This window comes from Bos indicus, chromosome 29 (assembly GCF_029378745.1).
Source record: "Bos indicus isolate NIAB-ARS_2022 breed Sahiwal x Tharparkar chromosome 29, NIAB-ARS_B.indTharparkar_mat_pri_1.0, whole genome shotgun sequence".
Classification (NCBI taxonomy): Eukaryota; Metazoa; Chordata; class Mammalia; order Artiodactyla; family Bovidae; genus Bos; species Bos indicus.
Window position 1 is genome coordinate 19,301,734 of NC_091788.1, and position 19,691 is coordinate 19,321,424.

At 39.2% G+C, this 19,691-nt stretch overlaps 1 protein-coding gene across 2 annotated transcripts in view; it reads left to right on the plus strand.

Annotated features, from left to right (window-relative positions):
• The first annotated feature begins 4,446 nt into the window (after positions 1-4,446).
• The window catches only part of LOC109554007 (glycerophosphodiester phosphodiesterase domain-containing protein 4-like), a 135,921-nt gene continuing 120,676 nt past the window's right edge, over positions 4,447-19,691 (plus strand). For both annotated transcript variants that reach the window (XM_070783358.1, XM_070783359.1), the window contains exon 1: positions 4,447-4,586. The gene's annotated coding sequence lies outside the window, so the exon portion shown is untranslated. The remainder of the gene's footprint in view (positions 4,587-19,691) is intronic.

The window sequence follows — 19,691 nt, forward strand, 5'->3', positions numbered from 1 at the left end:
GTATCTATAGGTCTCAAGTTTATCCCTTTTTTGTGTCAATTTTATTATTTTGCAGATTTAAGTAACTGATATTTATTTATTTTTTAAATTTTATTTTATTTAACTTTAAAATATTGTATTGGTTTTGCCATATATCAAAATGAATCTGCCACAGGTGTACATGTGTTCCCCATCCTGAACCCTCCTCCCTCCTCCCTCCACATACCATCCCTCTGGGTCGTCCCAGTGCATTGCCCCAAGCATCCATTATCGTGCATAGAACCTGGACTGGCGACTCGTTTCATACATGATATTATACATGTTTCAATGCCATTCTCCCAAATCTTCCCATCCTCTCCCTCTCCCACAGAGTCCATAAGACTGTTCTATACATCAGTGTTTCTTTTGCTGTCTCGTACACAGGGTTATTGTTACCATCTTTCTAAGTAACTGATATTTAAAACAACTCTTAAGGCATCTATTAGTCCAAGCAGTGAATGATATAATTGCTCTTACAGTAATTAGAAAGTTACAAAAAAAATGGTCGGGCTTGATATTGCCTAGCCTGTAGGCTGCAGGGCAAGTTAGGAATTGACTGTGTTTTCATAATATTACTAGGTTCTTATATTTTTCTGATAAGCCACTCCTGTACAGAAAGGCCTATGTGACAGTGTGCTATTCTAGATAGCACATGACAGTGTGTGTGTATGTGTGTGTACGTATATTTTTAAAGTATATGAAACAGGCTTTATGGACAATAGCAAATGGAAACTCTCTTATGTTGTTTTTAGTAGAATTTCCTCCAAGAAGATAGTGTGACAATGATCACTAGAAAAAACTTTATCAGGTTGGCTTGCTTGTTACGCAAACTGTTTGACTCAGAGCCCCTATTCTACAGGAGGGTGGAGTTTTAAAAGAATGACTGACAATCTTTGCAGGTTTGAGAGTGTCTTGAAAAGATAATTGAGTTCTTCCAGCATAATCTTTTATTAGTTCATCATATATTTTGTGTAGACTCGTACCTGGTCCACTAGACTTTAAACAATATTCATTACAAAATAACAGTTTAATTGGGTGAATTTAATGATTCTATAAAATTGATTCAGTTCTTTTGGGACAATAAAGCTGGGAGAAAATATTTCCCAGATATCAATGGGAACCTGTGGTCTCTTTCGTTACATCATGTCACCAAGTCACCTTTCTTTATTGACCTTTTAATAGTCAGTCAAGTTTGAAGACTCCCACAGAGATTGAGTACTTATGTTCTTTGAAACAAAGATGTGATGGTTAGACTTATTTGATAAACTCTTTCGTATCCTTTTTATATTCTGCTTAGCATACTTTAATTTTGTCTTGCTTCTGCTTTAAAACCAGGAGTGATAGTGTTGCAGGAAGGGGGACCCTTCCAGGGCCCGAAACTGGGCTCTTGTCTAACACTCGGAAATGAATTGTCTGAGGAGACACATCTGCTGACAAAGCAAGAGATTTTGTTGTAAAGGGCACCCGGGTGGAGAGCAGTAGGATAAGAGAACCCAGGAGAACTGCTCTGCTGTGTGGCTGGCAGTCTCGTGGTGATGGGGTTAGTTTCTGGGTGGTCTTTGGCCAGTCACTCTAATTCAGAGTCTTTCCTGGTGGCGCACGCAATTGCTCAGCCAAGATGGATGCTAGCGAGAGGGATTCTGGGAAGTGGATGGACACGCAGTGTCTCCTTTCGACCTTTCCCAAACTCTTAGGGTTGGTGGTGGCTTATTAGTTCCGTATTCCTTATCAGGATCTCCTGTCATAAAACAACTCATGCAAATGGTTACTATGATGCGTGGCCAGGGTGGGCGGTTTTAATCAGTGTGCTTCCCCTAACAAAAGGATCAGACCTTGTTGTTGTTCAGTTGCTTAGTCTTATCTGACTGTTTGCGCCCCCATGGACTGCAGCACACCAGACTTCCTTGTCCTTCACTATCTCCTGGAGCTTGCTCAAACTCATGTCCATTGAGTTGGTGATGCCATCCAACCATCTCGTCCTTTGTCATCCCCTTCTCCTCCTGCCTTAAATCTTTCCCAGGATCAGCGTCTTTTCTAATGAGTTGGCTCTTCGCATTAGGTGGCCAAAGTATTGAAGCTTCAGCTTCAGCATTAGTCCTTCCAATGAACATTCAGGACTGATTTCTTTTAGGATGGACTGGCTGGATCTCCTTGCAGTCCAGAGGACTCTCAAGAGTCTTCTCCAACACCACAGTTGAAAAGCATCAATTCTTCAGTGCTTAGCCTTCTTTATGGTCTAACTCTCACATCCATACATACTGGAAAAAGCATAGCTTTGACTATACAGACCTTTGCTGACAAAGTAATGTCTCTGCTTTTTATATGCTGTCTAGGTTTGTCATAGCTTTTCTTCCAAAGAGCAAGCATCTTTTAATTTCAGGACTATATTTGCCCTAACGTGGGACCAACCTCCAGAGTTTGTTTCATTTTCTGTTGATAAGAGAAGAGGAAAAGATGTCTAAAGAAGAAATCAGAATGAAGTTTCAGAAAATCATCATATCAAAAGATTTCTTAATCCCTTAATTGCTACCTAAGCTCAGTGGGTGCACCCATTTCAAGGGACATATAAGACAAGAGGAGGAAGTATTCAGCTGAATCTGTTGGTGAGGAATAGGAGGTGATGATCAGTGAAGACTTCCAGAGCTAAGTCTTACACCAACAAGAAGTGTTAACTGGGTGAAAATTGGAGATGGGAAATGGGTCAGCCTTGCAGTAGGGAAAACGTGAAGAAAGTTACGGAATGGTATAGGAGAGTAGTACAGGAGATTTGGTTTTGCAAGAGTTTCAATATGAATGGGGATGAAAGGGAGTTGGGGGAAGATGTGGCTGGAGAGAAAGAAAAGATCTAATTGCAGGATACTGGATGCTTGGGGCTGGTGCACTGGGACGACCCAGAGGGATGGTATGGGGAGGGAGGAGGGAGGAGGGAGGAGAGAGAGTTCAGGATGGGGAACATGTGTATACCTGTGGCAGATTCATGTTGATATATGGCAAAACCAATACAATATTGTAAAGTTAAAAAATAAAATAAAAATAAATAAAAATTAAAAAATAGAATCTTAAAAAAAGAAGATCTAATTGAAGGAGCTTGAACTTTAGCTTTTGGAATGAATTGTAAACATAGTCAAGTTTGCATTTTAAAAAGATCACTACTTGAATTTGGGAATGTAAACTGGAAGTAGTGAGAGTCTTTGGGAATCTACTAAGTAACTACCTTAACAACTTACCATAGTAGTACTAAGCAGTACCAAGGAATTGATTAGGGGCCTAGTGGACATTGAAATTAACAAGGGAATGAGTAGAAGAAATAAATAGAAGTGAATAGGAAGTATGATAATCAGAATTTGGTTGGTATAAGTGGGAGGGGTGTTGCAAAGGAAAGTAAGCTATTAAGAATGAGCCATTCATTTCAGATCTTGTCATTCATAGATTTGGAGGCACAGAAGATGGAGTAGATTTGAAGGTAAAGATCATTCAGGTTAAGGTTTACTGAGTTTGAGGTGTCTACCGAAGGACATTCAGACAAAGATGACCAGTAGATTGATGGATGTAAGAGTTTAGAGCTCAAAATGAGGTCAGAGCTGGAGAAATAGCCAGAAGAATCAGATATTAAAGAGCGCTAAAACAAGTCCATTTTTGAAGCAGGTTAGTGAAGAAAAGCTTCCCAGGTGGCACAATGGCAAAGAATCCACCTGCCAGTGCAGGAGATGCAAATAACACAGGTTCGTTCCTCAGTCAGCACGATCCCTTGGAGGAGGAAATGGCAACCTGCTCCAGTATTCTTGCCTGGAAAATTCCATGGACACAGAGGAGCCTGGCGGGGTATAGTCCATGAGGTCACAAAAAATCCAAGGTGACAGAGCATGCGGCGAAGAAGAAAAAAAAAAGCAAGAAAAATTATTTTAAAAGAAAAGACAGTGACTACCTGGGCTATAAAAATAGTTAATGCCTGAACCAAATGACTGGTGAAAATTGTTTATTTTTAAAAGAAGAGAAGCAAACACGGTATACCTTTAAAGACATTTATTAAAGTGTGGTGCACTGTAAGGTTACACTATGCTATGCTAAGTCACTTCAGTCGTGTCCGACTCTGTGTGACCCCATAGAAGGTAGCCTACCAGGCTCCCCTGTCCCTGGGATTCTCCAGGCAAGAACAGTGGAGTGGGTTGCCATTTCCTTCTCCAATGCATGAAAATGAAAAGTGAAATTGAAGTCGCTCAGTCGTGTCCGACTCTTTGCGATCCCATGGACTGTAGCCTACCAGGCTCCTCTGTCCATGGGATTTTCCAGGCAAGAGTACTGGAGTAGGGTGCCATTGCCTTCTCCGGCACTGTAAGGTTGGGGGTTGACTTTAGATTCAGTCTTAGTGCTTAACTGGGCATTGAGGCCACGCCCCTGGCCACGCCCACCCACTCCGGGCACCTTAGGCTTCGTTCTGCCTGGCCTCCATCTTGAAAGACGTTGGTGTTTTCTACCCTGAATTCTAGATTTAGGTTTGGGACCTTGAAGTCACGTTAAGTGTTGAGTTCAGTTCCGTGCTTTACCTAGGTATCTCCAGAAGGAGGAAGGTACGTTAACACTCTTAAATTGGCAGGCACACTTGAGTGAGGCACTGTATCCTGTCAGCTCACCACAGGTGAAGTCGGAGCTGCCGTTAACATCCCTGCTGCCGGGAGGTCGCTTGAGAACCGAGGGCTTCCCCCTAAGTGGGTCCCAGAAGCCCGACGAAGCCCCACAGACCCTGGGCGGGTTTCGTGCCTCGGCTTCTCTGGAAGTCCCTGCAAATGTGAAGGGTGCTCTATATATTCTGTCTTGTTTTCTAGTTTATTTTTATGGCAGGAATTATTTCCGTTTCTCAATCCTGAGCGGCATGCCCTGGATTTTACCTCAAGCAACTCTGTGAACAGTCGTGCCCTGTACTAAGTTGGGACTGAACACAAGAGCAGTCGATTTTGGGGGAAAGGTCAGGAGTTCAGTTTAGGACATAATAAGGTTGAGATGCCTGTAAGAAGTCCAGGTGGACATTTCAGTAGAGTTTTGATTGTATGGGTTTGGAAACCAGAGAAAAGTTGTTGGAGGGAAATCATGTTGATTAGCCTTTCCCTGTCCTCAGTTGGTCAGTCATGTCGGACTCCTTGCGACCCCATAACTGTAGCCTGCCAGGCTCTTCTGTCTGTGGGATTTTCCAGGCAAGAATACTGGACTGGGTTACCATTTCCTTCTCCAGGGAAACAGAGTCTTAGTCTTTTCCTAAATACTACTTAATTTTCATGTGAATTTGGCTGCTCTGTCTGTTCGAAGTAAATGTAAAGGATCTGTAGATACTTGGGAGATGGTTATGGTAATGATTCTGGTTAAAATGCTGACTTATTTAGTATTCATGCAGTTTACGTTCCTCTCAGTCACAAAACTTTTGTTCACAACGCTTTTTTTTGACAGGCCAACATTTGCAACAGCAGTTAGCTAAATTTCATCACCAGTCAGTTAAAACTTTTTTCTGATTTTAATTATGTTTATTTTCCCTTGACCCATAATTTTTAAAAATAAATACAGTGTTTTTTTCCTGAAATGTGGAGTTTTCTGATTTTCATATTATGATTGATTTCTAACTTGACTGCACTACAGTCAGAAAATATACTGATAAATTTCTGTTACTCAACTAGGTTTGTTTTTTCAAGGGGCTTTATGGTTCCATAGAGTCCACTTTAGTTCCTTAAAGCTGTTGGATCATATCTGATTATGTATTATTCAAATAGGACGTTTCAGTCAAAACCATGGTAGTATCAGCAATATTTTCAAATGTGTCCTGTTGTAAGGAGAACAAATTCTTATTTAACTCATTCAAATAACTGTATTTCCATGAAAATAAAAATAGTAGAAGAGTTTCCCAATTGTGGAGGGATAGGATAGAAAAGAGAAAGTCTTCAACTTTACTTAAAAAGGTATAATTTACCAGATTACCTCAATTGATAATTAGCTTAAGGGGAAATCTTCCCCTACATCTGGAAAACATAGATTAAAAGCTAGTAATATTTCAGGTAAAAGTTATAACCATATTCATCAGATTACTCCACCCTATATATCTAATCATTGATCTTAATATTTTGTTAACAATTTTATGAAACCATCAAGGTTTCCATTAGAATTTTAAAATTTCTTCTTCTGTTCAGTGGTGTGATATGAAAGTTATCTAAAACCTGTATTATACCTTTCTTTGAGTCTTCTTGAAGATGAAGCATTTTTGAAAAAGCATAAGATGTACTCTGCAAATAACTTAAATAAGCAGGGTGACAATATACAGCCTTGTTGTATTCCTTTCCCAATTTTGAACCCATCAGTTGTTCCATGTCTAGTTCTAACTGTAGCTTCTTGACCTGCATACAGGTTTCTCAGGAGACAGGTAAGGTGGTCCGGTATTCCAATTTTTTAAAAAGAATTTTCCACAGTTTGCTGTGATCCACACAAAGCCTTTAGTATAGTCAATGAATGAGAAATAGATGTTTTTCTGGAATTTTCTTGCTTCCTCTATGTTCCATCGAAATGTTGGCAGTTTGACTTCTCTGCCTTTTCTAAACCCAGCTTGTACATCTGAAAGTTCTTAGTTCACGTACTGCTGAAGCCTAGCTTAAAGGATTTTGAGCATTGCTTTGCTAGTATGCGGAATGACCACAATTGTATGGTAGTTTGAACTTTCTTTGGCACTGCCCTTCTTTGGGATTGGAATGAAAAGTGACCTTTCCCAGTTCTGTGGCCACTGCTGAATTTTCCAAATTTGCTGGCATATTGAGTTCAGCACTTTAATAGCATCATATTTTAGGATTTTAAATAGCTCAGCTGGAATTTCATCAACCTTCACTAGCTTTTTTCCTGTAATGCTTCCTAAAGTCCACTTGACTTCATACTCCAGAATGTCTGGCTCTAGGTGAGTGACCACAACATTGTGGTTATCCAGGTCATTAAGACCTTTTTTTTGTATAGTTGTTCTATGTTCTTGCCACCCCTTCCTAATACCTTTGTCTTCTGTTAGGTCCTTACCATTTCTCTCTTTTATCATGCACGTTTAATTAAATATATTTTACAATTTTTATCTCTTAAAAATATTAGTCTTTAGTGAAAACGAAGAATCAAGCAGTTGTGAACGTAGCAGCATTTCCTGATTGGCTAACTTATGAACATATTCTACACCTCTAGCCACATATATTTTCTCATAGCATAGTTTCTTTCCTCAATGTGGTACAAGACATACATCCGATGAACCCAAGTATCTTTAATTTTTCTCTCATAAGATGATAAAAGTAGGCAACTTAGACTTGTTTAGCAATTAAAGTTGCCGTATTTTATCTTACTTAGGAGTGATCTGGATATTTAATGCTTCCTATTATTGAACACTGCAGATGGTGACTGCAGCCATGAAATTAAAAGATGCTTACTCCTTGGAAGAAAAGTTATGACCAACCTAGATAACATATTCAAAAGCAGAGACATTACTTTGCCAACAAAGTTTCGTCTGGTCAAGGCTATAGTTTTTCTAGTGGTCATGTATGGATGTGAGAGTTGGACTGTGAAGAAGGCTGAGCGCCAAAGAATTGATGCTTTTGAACTGTGGTGTTGGAGAAGACTCTTGAGAGTCCCTTGGACTGCAAGGAGATCCAACCAGTCCATTCTGAAGGAGATCAGCCCTGGGATTTCTTCGGAAGGAATGATGCTAAAGCTGAAACTCCAGTACTTTGGCCACCTCATGCGAATAATTGACTCATTGGAAAAGATTCTGATGCTGGGAGGGATTGGGGGCAAGAGGAGAAGGGGACGACAGAAGATGAGATGGCTGGATGGCATCACTGACTGGATGGATGTGAGTCTGAGTGAACCCCGGGAGTTGGTGATGGACAGGGAGACCTGGGGTGCTGATTCATGGGGTTGCAAAGAGTCAGACACGACTGAGCGACTGATCTGATCTGATCTGATTATTGAACATAATTTTGCAAAACTCTAAACTTTCAAATTACCAAATATCTTGAGAGAGTATTTTAAAATAGATAGGCCTAAAATATAATTGGGCTGCCCAAATGGTGCAGTAGTAAAGAACCATCTTGCCAATGCAGGAGACGTAAGAGATGCAGGTTTGATCCTTGGGCTGGAAAGATCTGTGAAGTGGAAAATGGACACCCACTCCTGTTTTCTTGCCTGGAAAATTCCATGGACAGAGGCACCTGACTGGCTACAGTCCATGGGGTCACCAGGAGTCAGATATGACTGAGCACTTGAGCAGCAGAGCAGCAAACTGTCATTATTCCCAAAGATTTCACCAAGAAGTTTCTTATGTCATTTACATTTAATTAAAACAACTTGTCAGAGAATAGTTGATTTACTATGATGTGTTAATTTCAGACGTACAGCAATGTCAATCATTCATATATATATACACACACACATATACATATACACACACACATATAACATTCTTTTTCAGATTCTTTTCCCATATAAGTTATTGAAGAATATTGAATAGAATTCTTTGTGCTATACAGTAGGTCCTTATTAGTTATCTATTTTATATACAGTAGTGTGTATATGTTAACTCTAATTTCCTAATTTATCACTGCCCCCCATGTTCCCCTTTGGTAACCATCAGTTTGATTTTGAGGTCTGTGAGTCATTTACATTTAATTTTCTTAAAATTTTCATCATATCAACTTTTTCTTGCAGAAACATTTTGCAACAGAAAGAATTTAACTTTAACCTTCAGTTAGATACAATAAAAGTATTAGACTTAATATTGATGACATTAAAGATATGCCTATATTAATTAAATCAATCTTAAACTAATATTAATACAGATATGAATTGAATACTGAATATTTACCAGCTGTTGTGAACCTGAAGTTCATTCAGGTTAGTTTTTTTCCCCCATATTTCTGAGAATTTATATAAGCAAATTTATTTTGCTTATATAAAGAAAATTTATATAGGAAATCAAAGGAAATTTGATTTCCTTTAAGCCAGTTAAGTAGAGCTCACTTAATAAATTCATTTTGGTAAAAGCATTCAGAGATAAAGATATGTCACACTTATAAAGTACACACATACATACCTAGAGATCTCACACCTTCATTTAAAAACTTAGTCATGAATTAAGTATTACAGTATAAAGCAGTTTGTAAAACAATGACAGAAACAAAAAAGTTGGAATAAGTTCTGTTTCCTCCGTTGAGTTTAAAAGACCTCTTCATTCCTCCACTCCTCTTTCTTTGTCCAGATTTAGGTTCTACTAATTAATCTAAAGTTGTAATCTCTGGCTTTCTTATCTCTCCTTGCTATTCTTCGGAACTCAGCATTGAAATGGGTATATCTTTCCTTTTCTCCTTTGCCTTTCACTTCTGTTCTTTTCACAGCTATTTTTAAGGCCTCCTCAGACCACCATTTTGCCTTTTTGCAGTTCTTTTTCTTGGGAATGGTCTTGATCACTCCCTCCTATATAATGTCGTGCACTTCTGTCCATAGTTTTTCAGGCACTCTGTTTATCAGGCCTAATCCCTTGAATCTATTTGTCACTTTCACTGTATAATCATAAGTGATTTGATTTAGGACACGAACTGAACTGACAGATACCTGAATGGTCTACTGGTTTTCCCTACTTTCTGCAAGTTAAGTCTGAATTTGGCAATAAGGAGTTCATGATCCGAGCCACAGTCAGCTCCCAGTCTTATTTTTGCTGAATGTATAGAGCTTCTGCATCTCTGGATGCAAAGAATATAATCAGTATGATTTTGGTATTGACAATCTGGTGATGTCCATGTGGAGAGTCATCTTTTGTGTTGTTGGAAGAGGTTGTTTGCTATGACCAATGCGTTCTCTTGACAAAACTTTATTAGCCTTTGCCCTGCTTCATTCTGTACTCCAAGGCCAAATTTATCTGTTACTCCAGTATTTCTTTACTTCTTACTTTTGCATTCCAGTCCCTTATGATGAAAATGACATCTTTTTTGGGTGTTAGTTCTAGAGGGTCTTGTGGGTATTTGTAGAAACATTCAACTTCAGCCTCTTCAGCATTACTGGTCAGGGCATAGGCTTGGATTACTGTGATATTGAATGGTTTGCCTTGGAAATGAACAGAGCTCATTCTGTCATTTTTGGGATTGCATCCAAATACTGCATTTTGGACTCTTTTGTTGACTATGATGGCTACTCCATTTCTTCTAAGGAATTCTTGCCCACAGTGTATATATAATGGTCATCTGAGTTAAATTCACCCATTCCAGTCCATTTTAGTTCACCGATTCCTAAAATGTCGATGTTCACTCTTGCCATCTCCTTTTTGACCACTTCCAATTTGCCTTGATTCATGGACCTAACATTCCAGGTTCTTATGCAGTATTACGCTTTACAGCATCAGACTTTACTTCCATCACCCGTCACATCCACAACTGGGTGTTGTTTTTGCTTTGGCTCTGTCTTTTCATTCTTTCTGGATTTATTTCTCCACTCTTTTCCAGTAGCATATGAGGCCCCTACTGACCTGGGAGTTCATTTTTCAGTGTCATACCTTTTTGCCTTTTCATACCGTTCATGGGGTTCTCAAGGCAAGAATAATGAGGTGGTTTGTCATTCTTTCTCCAGTGGACCACGTTTTGTCAGAACTGTCTGCCATGACCCGTCTGTCTTGGGTGGCCCTTACAAGGCCTGGCTCATAATTTCATTGAGCTAGGCAAGGCTGTGGTCTATGTGATCAGATTGGTTAGTTTTCTGTGACTGTGGTTTTCATTCTCTATACTCTCTGATGGATAAAGATAGATGAGTTTAAACTGCTTTCCTTTTTTTTTTTTTTTTAAGCTGAAATACAGTTGACATTGAATATTAAGTTAGTTTTAGATATGCTGCATAGTTATTTGACATTTTCATACATTATGAAATTATCACCATGATAAGTCTAGTAACTATCTTTCCTCTTACAGTATTATTGACCATATTCCTTATCCCCCTGGCTTGTACACTTTATAAATGGACCTCTTATTCCCCTTTACCTATTTCCTCCACCAAGTACCAAAGCATCCAAGTACTGCTTTTCAGACTCTTCTGTTGACTATGATGGCTACTCCATTTCTTCTAAGAGATTCTTGTCCACAGTAGCAGATATAATGGTCATCTGAGTTAAATACACCTATTCCAATGCAAGAAAATTAGAGATTCCAAGGGAACATTTCATGCAAAGATGGGCTCAATAAAGAGAAATGGTATGGACCTAACAGAAGCAGGAGATGTTAAAAAGAGGCGACAAGAATACAAAAAAGATCTTCAGAATGCAGATAAGCATGATGATGTGATCACTCATCTAGAGCCAGACATCCTGGAATGAGAAGTCAAGTTGGCCTTAGGAAGCATCACTACAAACAAAGCTAGGGAGGTGATGGAATTCCAGTTGAGCTCTTTCAAATCCTGAAAGATGATGCTATGAAAGTGCTGCACTCCATATGTCAGCAAATTTGGAAAACTCAGCAGTGGCCAGAGGACTGGAAAAGGTCAGATTGCATTCCAATCCCAAAGAAAGGCAATGCCAAAGAATGCTCAGACTACCGCACAATTGCACTCATCTCACACACTAGCAAAGCAATGCTCAAAATTCTTCAAGCCAGGCTTCAACAGTATGTGAACCGTAAACTTGCAGATGTTCAAGCTGGGTTTAGAAAAGGCAGAGGAACCAGAGATCAAATTGCTAACACCTGTTGGATCATCGAAAAAGCAAGAAAGTTCCAGAAAAACATCTCAGTTCAGTTCAGTCCAGTCGCTTAGTCGTGTCCGACTCTTTGCAACCCCATGGACTGCAGCACGCCAGGCTTCCTGTCCATCACCAACTCCCAGAGTTTACTCAAACTCATGTCCATTGAGTCAGTGATGCCATCCAACCATCTCATCCTCTGTCATCCCCTTCTCCTCCTGCCTTCAGTCTTTTCCAGTATCAGTGTCTTTTCAGATGAATGAAAAGTGGCCAAAGTATTGGAGTTTCAGCTTCAACATCAGTGGCCCAAGTACTGGAGTTTCAGCTTCAACATCAGTGGCCCAAGTATTGGAGTTTCAGCTTCAACATCAGTCCTTCCAGTGAATATTCAGGACTGATTTCCTTTAGGATGGACTGGTTGGATCTCCTTGCAGTCCAAGGGTTTCTCTCAAGAGTCTTCTCCAGCACCACAGTTCAAAAGCATCAATTCTTCAGCACTCAGCTTTCTTCATAGTCCAACTCTCACATCCATACATGACTACTGGAAAAATCATACTCTTGACTAGACGTACCTTTGGTGACAAAGTAATGTTTCTTCTTTTTAATATGCTGTCTAGGTTGGTCAAGTTGAACAGTTCTATGAAGACCTACAAGACCTTTTAGAACTAACACCCCAAAAAGATGTCTTTTTCATTATAGGGGACTGGAATGCAAAAGTAGAAAGTCAAGAAACACCTGGAGTAACAGGCAAATTTGGCCTTGGAATACGGAATGAAGCAGGGCAAAGACTAATAGAGTTTTGCCAAGAGAACGCATTGGTCATAGCAAACACCATCTTCCAACAACACAAGAGAAGACTCTACACATGGACACCACCAGATGGTCAACACCGAAATCAGATTGATTATATTCTTTGCAGCCAAAGATGGAGAAGCTCTATACAGTCAGCAAAAACAAGACCAGGAGCTGACTGTGGCTCAGATCATGAACTCCTTATTACCAAATTCAGACTTAAATTGAAGAAAGTAGGGAAAACCACTAGACCATTCAGGTATGACCTAAATCAAATCCCTTATGATTATACAGTGGAAGTGAGAAATAGATTTAAGGGACTAGATCTGATAGAGTGCCTGATGAACTATGGAATGAGGTTCATGACATTATACAGGAGACAGGGATTAAGACCATCCCCGTGGAAAAGAAATGCAAAAAAGCAAAATGGCTGTCTGAGGAGGCCTTACAAATAGCTGTGAAAAGAAGAGAAGCGAAAAGCAAAGGAGAAAAGGAAAGATATAAGCATCTGAATGCAGAGTTCCAAAGAATAGCAAGAAGAAATAAGAAAGCCTTCCTCAGCAATCGATGCAAAGAAATAGAAAAACAACAGAATGGGAAAGATTAGAGATCTTTTCAAGAAAATCAGAGATACCAAGGGAACATTTCATGCAAAGATGGGCTCAATAAAGGACAGAAATGGTATGGACCTAACAGAAGCAGAAGTTATTAAGAAGAGGTGGCAAGAATACACAGAAGAACTGTACAAAAAAGATCTTCACGACCCAGATAATCACGATGGTGTGATCACTGACCTAGAGCCAGACATCCTGGAATGTGAAGTCAAGTGGGCCTTAGAAAGCATCACTATGAACAAAGCTAGTGGAGGTGATAGAATTCCAGTTGAGCTATTTCAAATCTTGAAAGATGACGCTGTGAAAGTGCTGCACCCAATATGCCAGCACATTGGGAAAACTCAGCAGTGGCCACAGGACTGGAAAAGGTCAGTTTTCATTCCAATCTCAAAGAAAGGCAATGCCAAAGAAAGTTCAAACTACCGCACAATTGCACTCATCTCACATGCTAGTAACGTAATGCTCAAAATTCTCCAAGCCAGGCTTCAGCAATACATGAACCGTGAACTTCCTGATGTTCAAGCTGGATTTAGAAAAGGCAGAGGAACCAGAGATCAAATTGCCAACATCTGCTGGATCATGGAAAAAGCAAGAGAGTTCCAGAAAAACATCTATTTCTGCTTTGTTGACTACACCAAAGCCTTTGACTGTGTGGATCACAATAAACTGTGGAGAATTCTTCAAGCGATGGAAATACCAAACCACCTGACCGGCCTCCTGATAGATCTGTGTGCAGGTCAAGAAGCAACAGTTAGAACTGGACATGGAACAACAGACTGGTTCCATATCAGGAAAGAAGTATATCAAGGCTGTATGTTGTCACTCTGCTTATTTAACTTGTATGCAGAGTACATCATGAGAAATGCTGGATTGGATGAAGCACAACTGGAATCAAGATCACTGGGAAGAATATCAGTAACTTCAGATATGCAGATGACACCACACTTAATGGAAGAAAGTGAAGAACTAAAGAGCCTCTTGTTGAAAGTTAAAGAAGAGAGTGAAAAAGTTGTCTTAAAACTCAACATTCAGAAAGCTAAAATCATGGCATCTGGTCCCATCACTTCATAGCGAATAGATGGGGAAACAGTGGAAACAGCAACAGAGTGTATTTTGGAGGGCCCCAAAATCACTGCAGATGGTGACTGCAGCCTTGAAATGAAAAGACACTTGCTGTTGAAAGATAAGTTATGACCAACCTAGATAGCATATTAAAAAGCAGAGACATTACTTTGCCAACAGAGGTCCATCTAGTCAAGGCTATGGTTTTTCCAGTGTTCATGTACAGATGTGAGTTGGACTATAAACAAAGCTGAGCACTGAAGAATTGATGCTTTTGAACTGTGGTGTTGGAGAAGACTCTTGAGAGTCCCTTGGAAAGCAAAGAGATCCAACCAGTCCATCCTAAAGGAAATCAGTCCTGAATATTCATTGGAAGGACTGTTGTGGAAGCTTTGGCCACCTGATGGGAAGAACTGTCTCATTAGAAAAGACTCTGATTCTGGGAAAGATTGAAGGCAGGCAGAGAAGGGGAAAACAGAGGATGAGATGTTTGGATGGCATCACTGACTCAATGGGCATGAATTTGAGTAAACTCTGGGAAGTGATGGACATGGAGGCCTGGCATGCTGCAGTCTATGGCTTTGCAAAGAGTCAGACAAGACTGAGCAACTGAACTGAACTGAATCTCTGGCTTTGTGGACTGTGTTTGCATTTCAAGAATATGATAGGGTGATAACTTTAAGCCTTTTCCTAGGAATGTTTTTGTTCGTTCAGGATCAGAATTTTAAAAAGATATTTTATCAAGGCAGCTTCTTTAATGGCATATGCAAAAAATCCTAATATTTAAATGTCAAAAGATACCTTCCCATCTTGGCCATTTTAGGGTAAGATTCTTTCAGTTCTCAGTTAAATAAGTACTTGCAAATATTGGCTCCATACCAATTAGCTCCATGTTCATGAATCAACTGGAATTCCAGTAGGTCACTGCCTGTCTGAGAGACGATAGGCTTTAGAAACCAAATTTCCCATTTTATTTTGGCTTTATTTTAGCATACAATGCAAATCTTTCCAATTTCTTAGCCCCTATATAGCCAATTGTTAGCAAATAAGGTGATCAGACATAGACAAGACAAATAGGGCCAAAAATAAAACTAGAAGCCAGAACCCCAGGATATTAACCCTGGTTTAGATTATCTCAGTACCCAAAACATTTTGTATTGTATCTATTAGTGTGGGCCTCTATCCCGTGATTCTGCCAAATTCACACCAGCAGGACCTCTAACCCATGATGTAGACAATTTAGGCACAGGTAAATTTTAATGGGGCTTCCTTGGTAATTTTTAGCGAACTTACTCACGCAAAAGTGTCTTTCAGACCCAGAAACTATTTCTTCATTGCAAAGCAAAATTATGTGCCAAAGGTCAATGGTCCCATGCCCAGGAAATTCCAGGGAGTGGTCCCTGGACCCAATGGACCAGGCAGCTGCTTGGGCTTATCCAGCTGTTGGGCTCATTGAGCTTGCTTGCTCAATACCAGAAAGCCACTAATAAACCATGAGCAAAAAGTCCATCTGCACTTACCTCCTAACTGACTACCAAATTTGTTACAGAATTAGGTTTATTTGCCTGATACATAGGAAACCAAACACTAAGATGCTGAGGTTTGTAACAGAGACTAAATCTCAGAGCTGGGAAAATAAATCTCAAATCCAGCTTCCTGAAAGTGTGGGGCTTCAGATGTTTATGGGATAAAGAAGTAGGGTGGTCTTGCATGGGAAAAGGTGATCAGAGGTGTGGGAAAGGTGAGGTAACTGGTATTCTGTATAGATGTATCTGAGTTACATTCTTCTTCATGGGATACATGTTCATAAATGGAGGCAGTTTAGTATGATCATATGGTTAATTTTGTGGTCTTTTGAAGTCAAAAGGTTACCCACTGGACACTTGTACATGCGCAGTTTTAGGGTTGGTGGTCCTAAATAGTCAAGCTGGCTCAAATTGGACAAGAGCTGACTCTTAAGTTCCTAAGCTATGTGAAGCTTGAAGAGTATCCATTCTGCAAGAAGTAATTAAGGAAACTTGCTCATTGAAGGCAGGCTATAAGCAGAGAGTTTTTAAAAACAAGATGTTCCCTTATCTGCTGATCTGTAAGACAAACTTAAGAATTTCTGTTACTCACCAGTTTCTGGTAATCTTATGGTGCATAGTTTCAGGGTGGCTTTTTTTTTTTTAACCCTATGGGACATGTTTTCAATTTTAATTCTTAGATGTTTAACACAGTTGTGTGGCTCAATATGTGATCGCTGTTGATAAATGCTCCATTTTCATTGGAAAAGAATATACATACTGCAAATATTGAGTACAGTATTCTATAAATGGTAAAACTAGCTTATTAGTAGTTGTTAAATCTTAAGAATTCTTACAGAATTTTTGTTTGCTTATTATATCCTTTATTGAGAGAAGTGTGCTAAATCTCCCAGTATTATTGTGAACTTGTGTATATTTCCTCTAGAGGCTAGGTGATTGGATGCATATATATGAAAAATGATTTTTTTAAAAATCATTTTTCATCATTATGTTCTTTGTGTGTTTTTTTTTTGGGGGGGTTTCTTTTTTTTTTTTTAATTTTATTTTATTTTTAAACTTTACATAATTGTATTAGTTTTGCCAAATATCAAAATGAATCCGCCACAGGTATACATGTGTTCCCCATCCTGAACCCTCCTCCCTCCTCCCTCCCCACACATCCCTCCGGGTCGTCCCAGTGCACTAGCCCCAAGCATCCAGTATCGTGCATCGAACCTGGACTGGCAACTCGTTTCTTACATGATATTTTACATGTTTCAATGTCATTCTCCCAAATCTTCCCACCCTCTTCCTCTCCCACAGAGTCCATAAGACTGTTCTATACATCAGTGTCTCTTTTGCTGTCTCATACACAGGGTTATTGTTACCATCTTTCTAAATTCCATGTATATGCGTTAGTATACTATATTTATGTTTTTCCTTCTGGCTTACTTCACTCTGTATAATAGGCTCCAGTTTCATCCACCTCATTAGAACTGATTCAAATGTATTCTTTTTAATGGCTGAGTAATACTCCATTGTGTATATGTACCACAGCTTTCTTATCCATTCATCTGCTGATGGACATCTAGGTTGCTTCCATGTCCTGGCTATTATAAACAGTGCTGCGATGAACATTGGGGTACACGTGTCTCTTTCCCTTCTGGTTTCCTCAGTGTGTATGCCCAGCAGTGGGATTGCTGGATCATAAGGCAGACATACAGATGGCTAACAAACACATGAAAAGATGCTCAACATCACTCATTATCAGAGAAATGCAAATCAAAACCACTATGAGGTACCATTTCACGCCAGTCAGAATGGCTGCAATCCAAATGTCTACAAGCAATAAATGCTGGAGAGGGTATGGAGAAAAGGGAACCCTCTTACACTGTTGGTGGGAATGCAAACTAGTACAGCCACTATGGAGAACACTGTGGAGATTCCTTATTTCTTTTAATAGAAGTTACCTGTCTTTCTACTTTTGAATAGCTGAAAAGATCTTTATTTCACTATCTTTTTTAGAACTCTTTTTGCAGAGTGCTAAATTCTGTTTAAACATTTTATAAAAGAATTTCTTCAGTTCTTTAAAGATGTTACTCTACTGTTTTCTGGATTCACATTTTTTTTTTTTTTAAGAGAACTCTTTTTTTTTTTTTTTTTTTTCTTGATAGAATGTACAAGAGTCATTCTTTGAGATTTTCTTTTTATCAGTGTTTTTAAGCATCTTGATTCAGATGTATTTTGTTTTTTGTATGTGCCTTTTCTACGGGTTTTGTGGTGCTTCCTGGTCTGTGGGTTTATAATTTTCTTCAATTTTGGAAGATAGTAATTTGCTCTTCAAATATTTTTTGTCCCTTACTTTGTCCCTCCTCTCTTTCAGCAACTCCAGTCACGTTTATATTAGAATGCTTAAAGTTCTGCAAGTCACAGTTTCTCTTCTTTTTTCAAATTCTCAAGCTTCTAATCTTTTTTCTACAGTTCCCTTTTAATCTTAGCAGTGCATTTTTCATCTCACAGGTTATATCTTTCATTTCTAGAAGTTCAGTCTACATCTTTTTAAAGAATTATTTTGCAAAGAATAAGTATTATAAATATAAGTGAAATAAATAGCACTTGTTGAAATTTCCAAAAAATATTATGTATTTCCTTCAACTATACACCTTCTTCTGCTGTCTTGAACATGGGATACAATTGTAATGATACTTTAATGTCCTTGCCTACTAAGTCTGTCATTTGAGACGTTTCTGAGTTGTTGTTGATTGATTTTTTCTTATTTATGGATTGTGAATTTTTGCTTTATTATTTTTTTAATTATTTATTTATTTTTGGCTCTACTGGGTCTTTGTTGTTGCCTGGGCTTTTCTATAGTTGTGACAGGCAGGGGCTACTCTCTGGTTGCAGTGTGCAGGTTTCTCACTCTCTCTCTCTCCTTCTTTTTTTTGGGGGGGGGGGGAGGTGGCCTCTCTTGTTGCAAAAAATGGGCTGTAGGTTGCGTGGGCTTCACTGCCTGTGGCTTCTGGACTCTAGAGCACTGGTTCAATAGTTGTGGCATACAGGCTTTGTTGCTCGATGGCATGTGGGATCTTCCTGGTTCAGGGATCAAACCCATATCACCTGCAATAGCAGGTGGATTCTTTACACTGAGCCAGCGTGGAGGCCTCTATCAGGAAAAATCCTGATAATTTTCATTGGGTGCTAGGCATTGTTAATTTTGCTTTGTTGTCTGCATTTTATATTAAAAAAGTATTCTTGATCTTGTTCCATAACTTATGTAACCTGGAAATATTTTCATTATTTTGAAACTTACCTTTAAGTTTGTCTGGTTAGACCATAGCAGCCTTTGATGTAGGCTTAATTTTTTTTCCCCACCACCCAGGCAATACCCATCTGAGTATGCTACGTGGTACTGTAGGTATTATAAGGTTTTGCTCCTCTGGTGGAAATAACAACTCTTCTCAGAGTTGGTACTGTGACCCTTTGGAGATTTTCTCATCACCTCCTTTTATGCAGTTCTCTCCCTGTCCTCAGGTAATTTCTTTGCAAGTGTGTATTGATTAGTATACAGCCAGAGACTCTGGAGACACCCAGGAGGTACCCTTATTTCCACCAATTCCCATTTCTTTCTGCTCATTTCTAGAATATTGCCAGACTTCACTATATTCTCACACCCTGTGCTTCATCCTGGAAGCTCAATAGAGATTGTAAATGAAGCATTAAAACACGTACTTCCTGTTTCCCCTCTCAAGGATTGCTGTCCTTCACTGTCTACTATATACTATATGAAACATTTTGTTACATATTTTGCCTAGTTTTTAAATCACTTAATGTGAGAGTATTACCCTAGGCCCTCTTATATCATTTTAACCTGAAGTGGACATTCAGACTATTTGCTTTTTGCTACAACATTGGAGTGCCTTTCCGAAAAAACAAAATGGAGCACAAAGAAAGATTCCAGGGGCAGAGATAATTGCCTGGGATAAGATC